Below are 19,675 nucleotides of genomic sequence, written 5' to 3' on the forward strand. Positions count from 1 at the left end.
CCAAGAGAAATGTCAACACTCTTGGCTACATTCCAAGAGAAGCACATTCTAAGAAAACCACTAGCTTCAAAGGGCTCAGCCCCAGGTGCAGCAGTTCTCTGAGGTAAGCACCGTGACCCAGCAGGGGGTCAGCGTGCCTGTGTCTGGGCAATTCCTGGACAGGTGGTTTCGGTGAGATTCCAGGGCCGTGTGGGTGGGCGCCCTGGTGAGGTAACTGAATAGAGTTTCCTAATGACCCCAGTCAGTGGATTCAAGCAAAGAATGTTATAGCCAGAGGGAGCCAGCTTTCAGTCACGAGTGGGTAGTGAGAAATGTCACCTCGCAGTGCTGGCAGACCAGACCATTGGTCAGCTTTCTCCACACCAAAGACGGGTGTTATGAACTGAATGTCTGTGTCTCCCCACAATTCACCTGTTGATGTCCTAACCCACCGCATGGCTGTATTAAGACACAGAGCTTCTAGGGAAGTAATTACGATTAAATGAAGTCAGAAGGGCGGGGCTCTGATCCAATAGGACCAATGTTCTAGGAAGAAGGGACCCCTGGGAGCTCTGTCTCTCTCTCTGCTCCTGTCTCTGTCTATGATGGAGAAGGCCACGTGAGCAGAGTAAGGTGGTGGCCACCTGGAAGCCAGAAAGCAAGCCCTCACCAGGAACAGACTCAGTGGGAACCCTGACCTCAGACTTCCAGCCTCCGGAACTGAGAGAAAATAAATTTCTGCTGAAGATGCCCAGTCTGTGTCATCACTTACAGCAGCCGAGCTGATACCGCAAAAAGGGAGCATTTGCATTACTTTGGGTTCTCCTAATCTCATGGGAGAATACTGAGCACGATATATTGAATCAGTGAATCATATTATAATCTAAGACTAGAGGATCTATCAGGACGCCATTTAGAAACTACCTTCAAAAAGTAACAAAAGAAGATAAATGAGGGACCATGAAGGCCAGAAACGACGGATTCGATGTGTGGTTCTTCATGGTTAATGAGTGTGACGGAACAGCATTACTTCAGCACTTAGATGTGCCCTTAACCAATGGGAAATAGCTCACAGTAGGATTTTTTTGGAGAACTGACAAGAAAAGAGACAGGAGACTTACGAAGGGGCACAGTCACTCATCAGTCAAGAAGCACCTCTGTGGCCTGGGACCTCCCTGCCAGTCCTGTGAGTCCACTAACTTCAGCAATCCCTTCATCCCTGCTTCATGTACTGTATAAAGATGTCAGCATAAAAATAACCAAATTCAGGAGAAATGGAAAAAATTTAATGAGGAGAAATACAGATGAAACAGAGCCAAAAAAGGATGTCAGAATCCAGAATTCCAAAGTTTAAGGGTGAATGGGGAAAAAAAAATGAAACAAATAATAAAAAATATTAGATAAGTATAAATTTAACAATAAAAAGATGACAAAACAACTTAAAATGTAATAATATTCACATTGTAAATAATCTTTATTAGACATTTCTTATCTAGCTAGGCACTGGGCTAAGAACTTTGGATGCATTTTCTCATTTAATACTTACAACAACTTATCACCAAGTCCATTTCACAGACCAGAAAACTGAAGCTTTGAGAATGGTTAAACAACTCACCTAAGACACCCAGACAGGTACTGGTTGGGAAGGTAGTCAAAACCATATAATCTGATCACCAAATTTGCCCTTTTTTCCAAAGATGAAAGCCTCAAAATGAATAATGAAATAAAGCAATTAAGAGGAATGCAACCAAACTTGGATTAAGAAAGTAAATTAAAAGATTAGAAGCCGAGAACAATATAAAATTGTGTTAAATTTTTGAATGAAAAGAAATAAGGGAAAACTAAAGAGCAGAAAAATTAAGAATAAAGAAGGTATTATAATGGAGATGGAAACAAAAAGAACACCAATTAAAATGGCACGAATGATGTGAAAACACCTTGTTAAAACAATGCTAAAATACTAAATGTTATAGAAGAGAAAATATGACATTAATTAAATAGGAAAACAGGAGTCTCTAAGGAGGAAATGGATTCACAGCACGGTCTTCCCAGCAGCACAAAGGAATAGTTGCATGTTGCGTCTTTGACTCATCCTCTATGCAGGGGGTCTTTTGAACATTTCTGAGCCAAGCCGGTAGCATTTTAGTGGCCAGACAAGCTATATGGCAAAACTTCCATTTTACTCTGATTACAAGATTTGCAACAGCCCAGGCTGAGGTTTGCCATGGTGCTCCCCATTAAACACTAGGCCTGAAAGATGTTCTTTGAAGAACAAGAGTTTCATGCCAAATGCTTCTGGGGATGCTGTGGCAGCCCCCCTAGGGTCAGGTCACTATTTCCCTCCTAGAGGCACCATTCACATCAGAGCTGCTCATTAAGAATAAAGAAGATATCATAATAAAATGGAGATGGAAACAAAAAGAACACCAATTAAAATGGCACGAAGGATGTGAAAACGCCTTGTTAAAACAATGCTAAAATACTAAATGTTATTTTAAAAAAAAAACAAAAAACCAAAAACAAACAAACAAAAAACCAGTCTCTGTGCACAGCTGCACATGGAAACCTGGCCCTGGTGGAGCTTTACCACGCAACAGCAGCCTGCCAAAGGCCTTGAGAAGTCCTGCAGTAAAGAAGCAAAGAAATCTGTTTCTCTTTGTTCAGGCCACTTTATCTGACATTTAAAATCTCTCACTCACCCTTCCCCCCACCCCTACCCCGGAATAAGCTCTATTTTCATCCTAAAACAGTTTTATGGAAAGTGCTTTGGAATACTCTGTCCTAAAACTATTGCTTGAGGTTTTAGGTCACTTGGTCTAAAAGAAAGAGAGCGTTTTTACTAAGGCACAGAACACTATCCTAATTGTCCAACTTATGTAAAAGCAAACGTTGTAGACATAGTTTGAGAAGATGATGATTCCATAGGGGTGGTAAATAGACCGTGCAGGCAAGTACATATCCAGACAGAAAAGCAAGGCGTTTTATAACAACACTTCAGAAATATGGAAGAAAGGACACGACAATGAACTCCCCCAAAGTGACCCTCAACTCCTACTCCCAGAAGAAAACCACCTGGTGGTTCCTAATTAATTTACTGGCAGTGCTAGAGCAATCTGTGCTTTAGGAACTAAAAAGGAAAAACAGACACAAAAACAAAACAAAAAACTCATGTTTTTAATAAAGAGATATCTAATCATCAGCATAGATTAAACCATTGACTACATAAGCCGAGAAAATGTAAAGTTGAAATGATATCTTCACCAGCATCCAATAGTTCCTGAACAACTGGGTTATGCCAGTCCGGGCAGCAGCAATTTCAATCACTGAGAAAACAACTTCTTTCATTACCTCTCCAAGTTGGAGGGTTATTATTCTGACTTTTACAGCTAGAGAAAAAAATTCGAGGGTTATTATTCTGACTTTTATAGCATCTATTTATTTATTGAACATTCTTTTGAGGAATCACACACATAAATGAGAGAGATGCAAAAGAATTTACAAACAAAGCCATTGAGATCATTTCCAAATGTGTATGTCTCTTATTCAGTATATAATGGCCGGACTCTTTAAAAAAAAAGAAAAAAAGGGTTGGTCAGAATAATATGACATCTGGATTTGAGCTGCACCTTTGGGAGGGAATAAGATCTAAACGGGTGATAAAGAAAGCAGAAAGTGGCTGGGCACAGTGGCTCATGCCTGTAATCCCAGCATTTTGGGAGGCCAAAGCAGGCAGATCACTTGAGCTCAGGAGTTCGAGACCAGCCTGAGCAACACGGTGAAACCCTATCTCTACTAAAAATACAAAAATTAGCTGAGCGTGGTGGCACATGCCTGTAGTCCTAGCTACTTGGGAGGCTGAGGTGGGAGGATCACCTGAGCCCAGGAGGTGGGGGTTGCAGTGAGCCGTGATATACCACTGCACTCGAGCCTGGACAACAGAGCAAGACCCTGTCTCAAATAAAAAAAATAAAGAAAGAAAGAAAGAAAGAAAAGAAGGCAGAAAGCATTCCAGGCAGAAAAGATATCATTTACAAGTTCCAAGAGCTGAGGATAAATATAGAATGGAATGTGTGGAATCTACTGATGAGATGAGTATCCATTTTAGAGAGAGGCAGGAAGGAATACTGGATGGATGGATGATGAATGTGGGCCACATCTCTGGAGGGCCTAGACCATTTAATCATGGTCTTGGAACCTGAGCTTCAGACCACAGGGAAGAGACAGCAGCTCCTCAGCTAAGGGTAGCATGACTGATGCTCTGCTGAAAGCATCACCCTGGGATTGACATGCCTGCTGGGAGGGAGGGGAGAGGAGATGCAGAGGAGATGAGCAGGAGTGCTCCTTTGGTGATTCAGACATGAAGCGATTGAACCCCACACACTTGTGACAGCAGTGAGAATGGAAAGGAGGGAAAGTGGAATTCTGGATAACCTCAGGGGTATTTGGGTGATACATCTGTGTCTCATTGTTTAAGTCTAACAGGTTGACCTGGACGGTGGGTCTAGTTGCTTAACTACAAGTTTTAAGGGCAAGAAGAATTAAAATGTCATTACCAGGAAAAGTCATACACTTGGCTTTGGGCATATTAAACTTGAGATAATAAAGGGTTTCTCAGCTGAAATGCCTTGAAAGCAGTGGGATCAGTCTTAGGTTGGGAACATCCTGGGCTAGCGTCGGCCACCACCAGAACAAGTGAGAGTGGACGTGCATTGACTGCAATGCTCCCCAAGGCACAGCACTGGGAATTGCTAATGCTGACCAATGTTTTGCAGCTCCCTGGGAAAAAGTTCTCTTATCTGCAGTGTGAATGGGTTGGATTGCAAAACTGTGATCTGTTTGAGGGGGTAATTTAGAAGAAAACGGGCTGGAAATCTTCCACCTGTAGCCTACCACCCTATTTCAGATATGAGGCTGAGGCCACAGCCATACACCACCAGAAAATGGGTTGTCATTCCTCCATTGTGGAAGCAGTGCTTCCAGAAGTGACCCGTTTTTGCCAGCTCTCCTTCCTAAGCAGTCTCTTTCTACATCTTCTGGGAGATGAGAGAACCTCCCTGTAATTTCAACCCAGCTGAGGAAGGAGCGTGCTCTCAGCCCTGGGGCTGGAATTGGCCCCCTTTGGGAATGAAGAGCTAAAGAGCTCTGCAAGTGCATCCTCTTATGTTATTACCCAGGAAACAACCCCTGTTCCAGTCATGAGAGAAACACATATAACAGCTTTGGGAAGATACTCATTCAAAATAAGCCCTAGGAGATATGCCTCAATAGATAGGTGCCAACTAAGCATTAAAATTTGGCAGGGTCTAGAGCCCTCATCCTGTCTATAGTAGTATCAGGTGCCTCCGATTCTGGCAGAACCCACATAGAGACAGGACTAGGTTCCTCTAATAATTTAGTAAACATCAGCCTGGATTGTTTTACTGTCCAAAGGTGAATAAACTGAAAAAAAAAAGTTTAATACAGATAGGGGAGTGCAATTCTAAGGATTTTGGGAAAATCACAGTTTGAAAAGGAGCTATCAGCAAATAGTAAAAAAAGTGTAAATGGTATCTATTTTGCATCCTGAATAAAATGTCATAAAAGCATAAAAGGCCTTGTGAAATCAGGTGAGAAATGATGTGAAAAATAACTTAATAATCTTGATTTTAGACAAAACTTACATTCAGAAATCAAACGAAATGAAATGCAAGTTGAAATGAAAAAAGATATAACTCAAATAGGGGATTAGAGCTATATCTTTCCAGCATGAAAATTAAAAGTAATAGAAATAAAGTCTGCTTTGGAGTGAAAATTCAAATTAGAGGTATCAAAAAGGAATAAAAAGCTCTTCAAGAATATGAAAGAATGGGTCAAAGGAAAAAGCTATGCATGAAAAGATGATAGGTGTAGATGGATAATTTACCTTTATTGGTTTATCAGAGAAGTTATTTTGTTCAGACATTGACCAAACAAGCCATGAGCACTTCCTTAGTCAAGGGAAATATTTATTTTCTCTTATGTGGCAAGAAGTCCAGAGATGGACAGATCTGGGGTGGTAGGGCAGCTACATGATGTTCTAAGAACCCCAGACTATTTTTTTTTAGCCCTAGCTCCATCAAATTTAGTGTGTGGCCCTCCTCCCCAGCTTCCAATGTGGCTGCTGGCACTCCAACCATTACAATCACATTCCAGATCTAACAGAGGAAGAGTAAGAGGTGAATGAGGCATGTCAGATGAGTCATCCCCCCTTAAAGAGCATTCTCAGGAGCTCTACCTGGCAGCTTCCAAATTTATCTCATTAGATTCAAATATGTCATATGACTACCCCCTGCCTGTAAGGTAGACTGGGAGATAAAGCTGTTAAGAAGAGACCATTCCCAAATTAAGTCATGGTCTTGTTAGTAAGTGAAAAAAGAGAGGGAAGATATCGGTAGATAGATAACAGCCTATAACAACATCCCCAAGATAAATACAGTACCATAGGGGGAAGAATCAATACACAAAAATATAATAAGTAAAGATTTTCCTTCACTGAGTATGCAAATCAAAATTCTTCATGTTTCAGGTAAAGTCAATGAGAGCAAAAACCTAGACATTTTAGCAAAATATATACCTAGACATTTTAGCAAAATGCTCTGATACATTTTTTAAAACTCTTAAATGTACCCAAGTAGAAAAACAATCCAGATTATCTACAAAGATTTAATTTAAATTTAGGCTGCCCTCAGACTTCACCATGATCACCAAAGGTAGAATACTATGTCAAGAGTCTTGGGGAAAAAGTCACAACACAAAAATGATAGTTGCAGACAAAACACTATTTATTAAAGTAAGAAAAAAATCCCCCAAATATTGAAAGATTGAGGAAAATATGCCACTTAGAAACCCGCAGAAGCCCAGCATGGTGGTGCATGCCTGTAGTCCCAACTACTTAGGAGGCTGAGGCAGGAGAATTGCTTGAGCCCAGGAGTTCAAAGCTGCAGTGAGCTATGATTTCACCACTGAATTCCAGCTCTGGGGACAGAGCAAGACCCTGTCTTTAAAAAATTAAATTTAAACTTAAATATAAAAACACTTAAACATAGACTTTCCCCAAAATCTATAGGTGGGAAGCTCATTCCATTCGTATTTTAAAACACATGTATTCCTTTTTTTTTTTTTTTTTTTTTTTGAGACAGAGTCTCACTTGGAGTGCAATGGCGCAATCTTGGCTCACTGCAACCTCCGCCTCCCGGGTTCAAGGCTCACTGCAACCTCCGCCTCCCGGGTTCAAGCAATTCTTCTGCTTCAGCCTCCCAAGTAGCTGGGATTACAGGCATGCACCACCACGCCCAGCTAATTTTTGCATTTTTAGTAGAGACAGGGTTTTGTCATGTTGACCAGGCTGGTCTCGAACTCCTGACCTCAGGTGACCCGCCCACCTTGGCCTCCCAAAGTGCTGGGATTACAGGCTTGAGCCACCATGCCCAGCCACAAATTTATTCTTAAAATTTAAGAATGAAACACTTGGGCTATAAAAAAACATAATTTAGGTAAGTTTGAACAAGTTAGAGAGGCCTTGTGACTAATTATATTTTCCAAAGATGGACACAGCTATATATCCTAGCCTACATGTGACAATGTACAGCTCTCTGTTGAGAAGAATTCTTAAGCTAAATCTAGACTTAGCAGAAAAGAATGGCTTAAAATTATTGACATACCAAGATGGGAATCAACAATAAAGTTTTCATCCAAAACAGCATAAAAAGAAAAGCAAAAGACACTCATGAAAATTGTATTATTAAAAATATACATATATTTGAAAACAATAGATATAAGAAAGTATAAAATGAAGGAAATGAATATCAGCATTAGTTCTTGAGTTAAAAAAACAATAAAATAGACACATTTACAACTAATCTTATTTGAAAAACAGAGGGAGGAAGAGAGGGGGAGAGTAAGGGACGGAGTAAGGAAGGAACAGAGAAAGAAAGAGAGAAATATAAAATGTAAAAACAACAACAAAAGGAATTAAATCTACTAATAAACAGGAAACTCTATAAAAGAAAAATGGTCAAAAACTTGAATTTAGAAAAATAGTTTTCTAGGAAAAGATAATTTATTTATCTCAACTAGAAATAAAAACTAAGGAGACCAATAACCATGAGATTAATGAATTAATTTATCAGATTGATACAGAAAAAGGAATAAGCTCAAGGAGATTTTCCAGGGAATAGTAATCACGACATGATATTCATTTCCCAGGAGAATTTAAAAAGTTTACCAATTCATTTTATAAATGTTAAATACATAGTATAATAAAAATGTAAACTAATCTTATTTATTCATTTCTATATAAATGTGTATATATTTCATATGTAAGTATATCATATATATATAAAACTAAACATATTGAGTCATCACAGAATTGAAAAAATAATAGTGCTCAGGTTGGGTGTATTTGAAGGCTGTAAAGATAGTTTAATTCTAGGAAACTTATTAATGTAATTGATCATTTCATTAGGTCAAAGGAAAAAACACACTAGTTAACTTCAGTAAATTCCCCCAAATTCAATGTTTAGACATGATTAAAACACCGACAAAACTAGAATAGAATCATCCTTCTTTCTTATTAAAAAACTGAAACAAATAGCCCTTATTATTTAATAATGAAAAACTAAATCCAGCTTCAAGACAAGAGCTAAATAGAAGACTTCTTTCAGCACTATTATTTACTATCGTTCTAATTTTAGCCAATGTTATAAGCACCTCCCACCTCCAACTGAAGAAGAAAAGAAGGGAGGAAGGAAGGAAGGAGCAGAGGAAGGGGAAGAGACCAGGAGGGTGGAAGGAAAGAAGAAAGAAGGGTCAAGAATTAAAGAAAAGTGTAAGCCCTCAATTTATTGTGTTAGAGATAATATAAAAGGCACTCACTGGGCAAAACTGGGTTAATTTGAGCACCATAAAGAATAATGATTGTATCACACTGAGTAAGTAAAAATCCTTAAGAACCCAGTGACTCTCTTCCCCTAAAGGGAGGGGTGGGGGAAGGGAGAGAGAGAAAGAGAGAGGGAGAGAGAGGGAAACTCGTTCACAGAAGAATGACCGCTAATGAATGTGAAGGGAATCATATGATTGTAAAGTTACCATTTTGCAACCCCCAATGTAGATTCAGGGGTGATCCATTCAATGATACGACAATTAAGTGCAAGGTTATTGGGGAACAGGAATTTGTCTCTATTAGTAAGTGTGAAGACAAATTGTACTTTTTGATGGAGACATCTGAAGATCACTATTTAACCAATAGGTCATCATAAATAAAATTAAAAGACACATCTTAAACTGCATCAAAAATGATACTTAATATCTAGAATATATAGACTTAATTCAAATTGGCAAGAGAAACACCAAAACCTTACTTGGGAGGGGGCGCTGTGAGGGGCTGTGTGGAGATGCAAAGTCCCAGTACAGAGAATTTGCAGAAAATGAGATACAAACATGATCCTTTCACTGAGAGTCAGAGAAAACAGAGTGGATAGGATTGCATTTGCCTTTGCATCTGAACCTAACAACAGAGGTTTCAGTAAACTGGGTATTTTCCCCACTCGATGCCCTGGTAACCCAGGCCCTCAGGCCACCTTTCCCTCCATGTGGAGTCCTCAGCATGCAGCTTTCAATCCTCGGTCATAAGACAGCAGGAGGAGACAGAAGGACAAAGGGTGAACACTTGTGCCAACTGAAAATGTACCTCCTTATCAGGAAAACAACATCTTTCCCAGATTCCACTCTCAGGAGTCACCTGGCTGCACCTACCTGCAAAGAGCCCACCTCCAGTATCCCTCTTCCTTTGGCAAAAGAGCAAAACTAAAAGGGTTTAAATCATAGCGCTCAGCCCTGACAAGCTGGAGTCTGGCACCTTCATAGAGGGTTGGAATACAATATATGTTGTTACAACTTTCTGAAAAGCCACATTCTTCAGTATGTTTGAGGAAACCCCAGTGTACCTTTTGATTAATCAGTTCTGCTTTTGAGAATCATTTCTATGGAAATACTAACAAAATTCAGTCAATGATTTGTGTACACTGTATTAATCAATTCAATGTTTCTAATATCCACTCCTCTCAAAAAACAAAACAAAGGTACATTTAACTTCAGTGCCCACTAATAAGTGAAAGGCTGAAAATGCAGGGTTGGTCATTGGAAAGCCCAGCAGAGTGAGCTGGTCAAGCCATAGAAACACTTCAGGTCTCAGTACTCCCATCTGTAAATTGAAGTTAATAATACTTCTCACAAAAACTTGGAAGGATTAAATAAAAAATAAAATTTTTTTTTGAGACAGAGTCTCACTCTGTTGCCCAGGCTGGAGTGCAGTGGCGAGATCTCGGCTCACCGCAACCTCTGTTCCTGGGTTCAAGCGATTCTCCCGCCTCAGACTCCCAAGTAGCTGGGATTACAGGCATGTTCCACCATGCCCATCTAATTTTTGTATTTTTGTAGAGATGGGGTTTCACCATATATTGGCCAGGCTGGTCTTGAACTCCTGACCTCCAGTGATTCACCCTCCTTGGCCTCCCAAAGTGTTAGGATAACAGGTGTGAGCCACCATGCTCAGCCAAATAAAATTTTATATATAAAACATACAGTAAAGTGCCACACTAAAGAATCAATGCATAATAGATACATACATATACACAAAGTACTAAGTAGATTATTATATAACCAGTTATTAATAAAATACAGGTTGAACATTTCTAATCCAAAAATCTGAAATCTGAAATACTGCAACGTTTGAAACGTTTTAAATGCTGACATAATGCCACAAGTGGAAAATTCCACAATGGACCTCATGTGCCAGGTCACAGTCAAAATTCATGTGCACCACACACAATTGATCCAGTCTGCTGATGTTTGTTGTCATTGTCTAACAGCTGATACAGGTATTCTGGTGATGCTACTGTGTTGCTTAGCTACCTGGAACACATTGTTTATCACTATATTAATGATATGCCATATTGTTTTACTGTTGAGTACTGAAGTGCGAATAAGTGTAAGAAAATGATTACTTATCATTTTCTTTGTAGCATACAAATTCTGAGTCAGGAATGATGGTGATGTCAAACACCCACAGATTGTCCACATGGGTGCCTGAGATAATGACACCCTTGCTTTCTGACGGTTCAATGTGCACAGACTGTATTATGTATAAAATTATCAAAAATATTGTGTAATTACCTTCAGGATATGTGTATAAGGTGTACATGAAACATAAATGAATTTCATGTTTAGATTTAAGTTCCAGCCTCAAGATTCCTCATTGTGTATATGCAACTATTTCAAAATTTGAAACACTCTAGGCCCAAGCATTTTGGTAAGGGATACTCAACATGTAATATACACATATACAATGTCAAAAAATCTCTGAGAAGAAAATGCATCTAATATATTGCTAAATGAACATAGGTGTTTCTGAGTGCTTAAAATCACACCTAGAATTACATAAGTCAAAGCTTAAAAAAATTGTATTTATGGTGTGATTTCATATTGCAATGTATACAATCAGCCTTTCTAATCTAAAAGTTCTGCATTTTTAGATTCAACCAACTGCAGATTGAAAATATTTGAGAAAAAGTTGCATCTATATGAACATGTACAGACTTTTTCTTGTCATTACTCCCTAAACAATATAACACCTATTTACATAGCATGCACATTGTATTAGGCATTATAAGTAATCTCGAGATGATTTGAAGTATAAGGAGGATGTATGTAGCTTATGGGCAGATACTACACCATCGTATACCAGAGACTTGAGCATCTGTGGATTTTGGTATTCACAGGAGGTCCTGAACTAATCCCCCATGGATACCAAAGGGACAACTGTATATGATTAGAGGAAATTAAGACACCAGTGGTTTGTCCAGCTAGTCATTGCATTACAGATGGTTATTTTATCCTTTATCCTTTTTGTTTTTGTTTTTCAATTACCTATTTAATATAAGCATACCTCAGAGATATTGCATGTTCAGTTCCAGACCACTGCAATAAAGTGACTATCTCAACAAAATGGATCATACAAATTTTTTGCTTTTCTGGTGCATATAAAAGTTATGTTTACACTATACTGTAGTCTATTAGCAGTGCAATAGCATTATGTCTAGAAAAATAATGCACACACCTTAATTTCAAAAATATGCTAAGAAACGCAAACAATTATCTATCTGGGCCTTCAGCAAGTCACAATCTTTTTGCTGGTGGAGGGTCTTGCCTCAGTGTTGATGGCTGCTGACTGATCAGGGTGGTGGTTGCTGAAGGTTGGGCGGCTGTAGTAATTTCTTAGAATAAGACAACAGTGAAGTCTGCCCCATCGACTGAATCTTCCTTTCACAAAAGATTTCTCTGTAGCATGTGATGCTCTTTGATAGCATTTTACCCATAATAGAACTTCTTTCAAAATTGGAGTCAATCCTCTTAAACCCTGCTGCTGCTTTATCAACTATGTTTATGTAATATTCTAAATCCTTCGTTGTCATTTCAACAATGTTCACAGTATCTTCACCAGGAATAGATTTCATCTCAAGAAATCACTTTCCTTGCTCATCCATAAGAAGCAACTCCTCATCTGTTAAAGTTTTATCATGATATTGCAGCAATTCAGTCACATCATCACGCTCCATTTCCAATTCTAGTTCTGTTGTTATTTCCATTCCATCTGCAGTGACTTCCTCCACTGAGGTCTTGAACCCTTCAAAATCATCCATGAGGGTTGGAACCAATGTCTTCCAAAGTCCTGTTAATGTTGATATTCTGACCTCTTCTCATGAACCTCAAGTGTTCTTAATGGCATCTAGAATGGTGAATCCTTTCCAGAAGGTTTTCAATGGACTGCCCAGATCCAGCAGAAGAATCACTGTCTACAGCAGCTATAGCATCAAGAAATGTATTTCTTAAATAATAAGACTTGAAAGTCAATATTACCCCTAGATTCATGGGCTGCAGAATGTGTTATCTTGGCAGGCATGAAAACATTCACCTCCTTGTATATCTTCATCAGTGCTCTTGGGTGACCAAGTGCATTGGCAATGAGCAGTAATATTTTGAACGGAATCTTTTTTCTAAGTGGGTTTAAATATTTAGTAAACCATGCTATAAACAGATGTGCTGTCATTCAAGCTTCATTGTTCCATTTATAGAGCACAGGCAAAATAGATTTAGCATAATTCTTAAGGGCCCTAGGATTTTTCAAATGGTAAATGAGCATTGGCTTCAACTTAGTCACCAGCTGCATTAGCCCCTAACAAGCAAGTCAATGTATTTTTTGAAGATTTGAAGCCAGGCACTTACTTCTCTCTAGCTATGAAAATCCTACATGGCAACTTTTTCCAATAGAAGGTTGTTTTATCTGCATTGAAAATCTATTTTTGGCCAGGTGCGGTGGCTCACGCCTGTAATCCCAATAATTTGGGGGGCTGAGGTGGGAGGATTGCTTGAGCCCAGCAGTTCGAGCCCAGCCTGGGTAACATAATGAAACCTCATCTCTACATAAAAATCAAAAAATTAGCCCAATGTGGTGGTGTGCACCTGTGGTTCCTGCTACTCAGGAAGCTGAAGCAGGAGGATCACTTGAGCCCAGGAAGCCGAGGTTGCAGTGAGCTGTGATCACGCTACTACATGCCAGCCTGAGTGACAGAGCAAGACCTTGTCTTTAAAAAAAGAAAAAAAGGAAAATCTATTTTTAATGTAGCCACCTTCATCAATGATCTTACCTGGATCTTCTGGACAATTTGCTGCAGCTTCTCCATCAGCACTTGTTGCTTCATCTTGTACTTTTATGTCTGAAGATAGTGTCTTTCCTTAAACCTAATGAACCAACCTCTGCTAGCTTCAGACTTTTCTTCTGCAGCTTGCTCATGTCTCTCAGCCTTCATGGAATCGGAGAGAATTAGGGATTTGCTTTGGATTAAGCTTTAGCTTAAAGGAATGCTGTGCGGCTGGTTCGATCTTCTATCCAAAACCACGAAAACTTTCTTTATATCAGCAAGAAGGCTGTTTGTTTTACCCCACCTTTTTTTTTTTTTTTTTTTTTTTTGAGATGGAGTTTCGCTCTTGTTGCCCAGGCTGGAGTGCAGTGGTGCAACCTCGGCTTACCGCAACCTCCGCCTCCCGGGTTCAAGCTATTCTCCTGTTTCAGCCTCCCAAGTAGCTGGGATTACAGGCATATGCCACCACACCCGGCTAATTTTGTATTTTTAATAGAGATGGGGTTTCTCCTTGTTGGTCAGGCTGGCCTCAAACCCCTGACTTCAGGTGATCTGTCCGCCTCGGCCTCCCAAAGTGCTGGGATTACAGGCATGAGCTACCTTGCCTGGCCAGCTGTTTGTTTTCTTATCATTCAGGAGTTCATTGCAGTAGCACTTTTAATTTCCTCCAAGAACTTTTCCTTTGCATTCACAACTTGGCTAACTGTTTGGTGCAAGAGGCTTAGCTTTTGACTTGTCTTGGCTTTTGACATGCCTTCCTCACTAAGCTTGACCATTTCTAGCTTTTGATATCAAATGAGAGACATGAGACTCTCCCTTCCACTTGAACACTTAAAGGCTGTTGTAAAGTTATTTATTGGCCTAATTTCCATATTGTTGTGTCTCAAGGAATAGGGTGGCCCGAGGCAAGGAAGAAGGATGAGGGCATGGCCAATGGGTGGAAGAGTCAGAACACACACCACATTTATTGATTGAGTTCGCCATGTTATATGTGTGTAGTTCATGGGGCCCCAAAGCAATTACATTAGTAACATCAAAGATCACTGATCAGAAATCACCATAACAGATATCATAATAAATAAGCTTAAAATATTATAAGAATTACCAAAATGCGACACACGGAAACTAAGCGAGCACATGCTGTTGGAAAAAACGGCACCGATAGACTTGCTGGACTCAGGGTTGCCACAAATCTTCAATTTGTAAGAAAAATGCAGTATCTGTGGAAGTGCAATAAAGTGAAATGCAATAAAACAAGTACACCTGTATACTTGTTTTCATATAAATCAGCGGTTAGGTCAATTTTTTCTTAAAGGGCTAGTTAGTAAACATTTAAGGTTTTGTGGGTCTTATGGTCTCTGTCTAAACTAGTCAGCTCTGCCATTATAGTGTGGCAGTAGCTTTAAGCACGATGTAAATGACTGGCATGGCTGTGTTCTAATAAAACCTTATCTATGAAAACAAGAGGCCAGCCAATTCAGTTTGCAGATCCTTGCTTTAGACAATGATATATACATGTTATATTTTAAAAATAACATTTTTAAGGTGTTGTAGCAAAAATCAAGTAAAGAGAAGAATTTTTCTAGTGGTGGGGAAGAGATATAGATGACAAAGAAGGTTTGCACAATGCTTTTTTGGACAAGAGAAAATAGAACAATTATAAAAGAAGGGAAGGAGCAATCCCTAAGAATCCAAGGAAACTCAAGCTGGTAGGGTTTCATTTAAATAGGAAAGCGATCCTCGTCGGTACAGTGGTGACTAAAAACCAAAAAAAAAAAAAGTGAGAACAAACTCATATATACGCATGCCTTGCATTTACATGGATTTTGTCCCCCAAAGCTTTTGGACCATTTCCCATGGCATGTTAACGTGGTTGGAGGTTTTCAGGATGACTGCAAAGCCAGGTTAGAAAGCAAGGTCTCCTTGAGCTTAGACTGAGGAAGTTATGGGTTCACCTCTCCAGGATGGGACGGGACCAGCCTCCATCCAGCAGAGACCTTTCCAGCATCCCTTACAAAGGCCGCTTAGCTCCACTCAGTGGCAACTTTCGTATTAATGCCTCACTCTTTTTTTTTTTTTTTTTTTTTTGAGACGGAATCTCGCTCTGCCATCCAGGCTGGAGTGCAGTGGCATGATCTCGGCTCACTGCAACCTCTGCCTCCCAGATTCAAGCAATTCTCCTGCCTTAGCCTCCCAAGTAGCTGGGATTACAGGCATGTGCCACCATGCCTGACTAATTTTTTTTGTATTTTTAGTAGAGATGAAGTTTCACCATATTGGCCAGGCTGGTCTCGAACTCCTGACCTTGTGATCCACCCACCTTGACCTCCCAAAGTGCTGAGATTATAGGCGTGAGCCACTGCGCCTGGCCAATGCCTCACTCTTCTTGAATAAGTCTGAGTAATAGAAAATATATATTGTTATTGAGTCAAAATCTTCTATCCGCTACTTTTCATTCTGGACTCAGAGCAAGTCAGGAGGTGCCAAGCCCCTCTGCCACATTCAGATTTTAGTTATTCGAAGCCATGATCATGGTCCTTTTCCCATTCATAGAAATCCTCTGTTAGGGACTGAATGTTTGCACCGCTCAAATTCGCATGTTGGAATCCTAACTCCCAGTGTGATGATACTTGGAGGAGGAGCCTTTGAAGGTAACAGGTCATGAGGCTGGAACCCTCATGAATGGCATTAGTTCCCTTATAAAAGAGGCCCAAGAACGCTCCCTAGCCCTCTTTCCACCAAGCGAGGGTGCAAGGAGTCAGCAGCCTGCAACCCAGAAGGGGGCTCTTACAGAACCCGACCAAGCTAGGTTGGATTTCTAGCCTCCACAACTGTAAGAAATAAATTTCTGTTGTTTATAAGCCACTCAATCTATGGTATTTGGTATAACCCCCCAAACTAAGGCATCTTGAAAGCACAGTTTTCCTACAGCAGAGGTTGCAAATTGGAGACTTACAATTATACTTGGTTTGGCCCACTGAGTATTGTAAAATCATTAAGTTGAATGAGAAAAAAAATCTTAAAATTATAAAATTTATCTTAAAAACACAATCTTTTGGTTTTCTTAGAAAAATCTGAAGAACTAGCAATATTGTCAATAATTGGCTGAAGATAAGGAGCAACCAGCGTAAGCTCCTGGCTACTCCCAGTCCCCTATCCCAGCACTGACTTTGCACCTCGATCGTTGACGCCACCACCCTGCACCCTGAGGACAGCCCCTGAAAAGAGCTAGCAAAAGGTGCTGCAGAGCATGAGGTCCCAAGCTCAGAGACAGGTTCCTCTCTCAGGTTTAACAAATATAAGTTCTGTGGCCCTGGGAGATGGGTGCTCACAACGTGTTTCACCGTGTGGAAAATGAGTGGGTTGAATGGGACCATGGCTTAGGTTCCTTACCCAGACAGCATTCTATGAATCTATAAATGGCTTAGCTAATTTTCAAATCTCACTGAGCTCATTGCCTGAAAATTGCCTGAAGTCATGAGTTCCACCTGCTAATAGCACTTTGAAAAAATAGATTTGAAAAATAAAATATCTGGATCCCTCAAAAGCCATTTGCGAATTTATACCAACATATGCTAAATGTAAAAGCAAAGCCGTTCACTCTCTTTTGCCTCTAAAATGAAATTTCAAAGGCAGGAGTTCTAACAATGAAGAAAAAAATATCTACCACAAAGTTTCATGTTTCTATAAAAATAGTGCGTCGATTACATCGTTTAGTAGACACAAATGAACACTTGAAAAAGGATGGAGTCAGGAGCACAGAATGAAGGTTTTCTATCTTAGAGCTTGATGCTTTCCTCCAGTTCCTACCCACCCCCAATCACTCCCACACCTGTAGATAAAACTTGGGTTTAGATTTGTTTTATCTCTCTTGCCATAATCTCTCAACTTTCTCTATATAGCTTAAACGGTTCATTAAACGCTTTCTCCAAGAAACTAAAACACATTCTAGAATAAGGCAATATGTGCCGTTTAACTGAGAGCAGGACACAGACTTCTCGAGAGGAGGGCCTGGTCTTCCAGCCTCCCCTCCCAGCCCACAGCCCACCTCGTTGGAAGGGCTATGGTACCACTATTCCACAGCATCAGGCAGGCAAGAGGGCTGGGTGGGGCTCATGTCCAGTGTGGTCTGGAAACATCTGCCACCCTGGCCTCATCCACCTGCTAATTATGTGCACCAAGCCAGATCATTCACTCTGCCTGTGGGTCCTGATCTGGCAAAAACCACAGAAACTTGACTTTCAGGCCAAATCTGAACCTCAGAATGGGCAACGACTGCAGATGGGCAAGGACACAGCTGTTCATTAAAGTCCATATGGAATATTTAGACAGAAAGTGCTCCCTGCTCCAGAAGATTATCTGGATCCCCTAGAAAAAGGCAACTTATGTCAAAGCTCAGGGTCACAGGGGAGCAGGTTCCTACAGCAGTGGTCTCTCGGGAAGCGGACCTGGTGCCTTGGCCCTAAGGGACCCAAGGTCAACAGCAGGTACACTCAGTTTTGGTAAAATTAAGTTTAAGCCAAGAATGTCACGATGATTTCTAAGCTCCTGACAAGGGCAATGTTCTGTTTAATGACTGAACTGTGAGTAGCTCCTCCGGAAGCAATATTGTAAAACTGAGGAGCTCACTCTGTAAAGACAAGAAATGTGCTGTGGATTCATTCATCGTGGTAATGGCCCCCAGCCCAGCGTCTGGTACAAAATAGATGCGCCATGAATAGTGCAAAAAAAAAAAAAAAAATCACCCTTAAAGGCTACAACTTTTTCATTTTGCCTTCTCAAATTAGATGTTTCTGCATGGGAGGGATTTAATTCTGCTTTGTCTTTGGACATTTTCACCTTTAACCATAAGCAGATTTTTGTCTAGACGGAAAAATCTCACACACAAAAGAACCTAAATGCTTTTCACATAATAGCTCAAGAAATGTTTTCGGAATAAATAAGCAACAGAAAATGACTTGAAAATAACCAGAATTTTAAAAATTATATGCATGTGTTTATATATGTTATGTGTATGTGTATGTAGTTTTATACATATTTGTGTATAGATATATAGGACTTATTTTTAGATTTGTGATTTAGTAGTCCCTTGGTCAAATTTCTCTTTAGAATCTCGAAGCTTAACATTTATTATACATATAGTGATATTTTTTTCCTTTCCTGGGAGAAAGGAGAAAATAACAATTTGTGAATTTCCACTATTTTTCCCAAGGATGTCACACCATGATCTGAATGTATGTTTCTAAGAAAGATAAATTTTACTTTATTGAGACAACAGGATGGAGAGTGCTTGCAAAGTTCCTATGAGAGAGGTCTCATCAAAAAGTTTGCTACTTGCTGTTAAAAGTTGTTTCTAAAGCAGGAGAGGAGCACTGCCAATAAACCCCCCTTTCTGGGTCTCTGAGTCCTTCGAAATTCTGCAATTTCTACTCTTGCTTCTTTCAGATGATCTAAAAAGTAGACCTTGCCTAAAGAAGGAAGTTCCTCAGATACTGGTAACAAAGTAACACTAGTGAGCATCACCTGGAGAGAGTTATTGGGACAGTTCTCGCTCAGGTCTGACGCTATTCACGGCACGGGTAGGGATCAGGAGAAAGACAGGATTCACGCTGCAGAAAACTGGGCTCTACCTCTGATCTTGTGAACCTGGGAAAGCTCTGCAGTCCTCGGCTTTGCTCATTTATAGAACAAGGGTATTAGAAATTTAAGATGCCAGCTATGTACTTCATTCATTCTTTAAATGGTTACTGAGTGAAGAGCACTGTTCTTTGTCCTTGGAGAATCAACAAACAAATAAAAATCTATCCTTGTGGAGTGCACCTCTTCTAACTTTCTACTTACCTTTGGGGTATGCATTTTGTGGATACAACATGGCATATAGCATTCTAGAAGCAATGAAATGCAGACCTTCTCAACATTTAGGTTGTTCCTTGAGCTCATTTCACATTCGGAGAAAGAAGTACCTGCTGAGGCAGATACTG

The 19,675-nt window shown here is 39.9% G+C and overlaps 1 protein-coding gene and 1 pseudogene across 5 annotated transcripts in view; both read right to left on the minus strand.

The window, feature by feature from the left end:
- HECW1 (HECT, C2 and WW domain containing E3 ubiquitin protein ligase 1) overlaps window positions 1-19,675 on the minus strand; it is a 456,699-nt gene that overhangs the window by 427,705 nt on the left and 9,319 nt on the right. The window lies entirely within an intron of this gene.
- LOC129060324 (tigger transposable element-derived protein 1-like) lies at window positions 10,224-16,840 on the minus strand (annotated as a pseudogene).

The sequence above is a fragment of the Pongo abelii genome, chromosome 6 (genome assembly GCF_028885655.2).
Source record: "Pongo abelii isolate AG06213 chromosome 6, NHGRI_mPonAbe1-v2.0_pri, whole genome shotgun sequence".
In the NCBI taxonomy this organism is placed as follows: Eukaryota; Metazoa; Chordata; class Mammalia; order Primates; family Hominidae; genus Pongo; species Pongo abelii.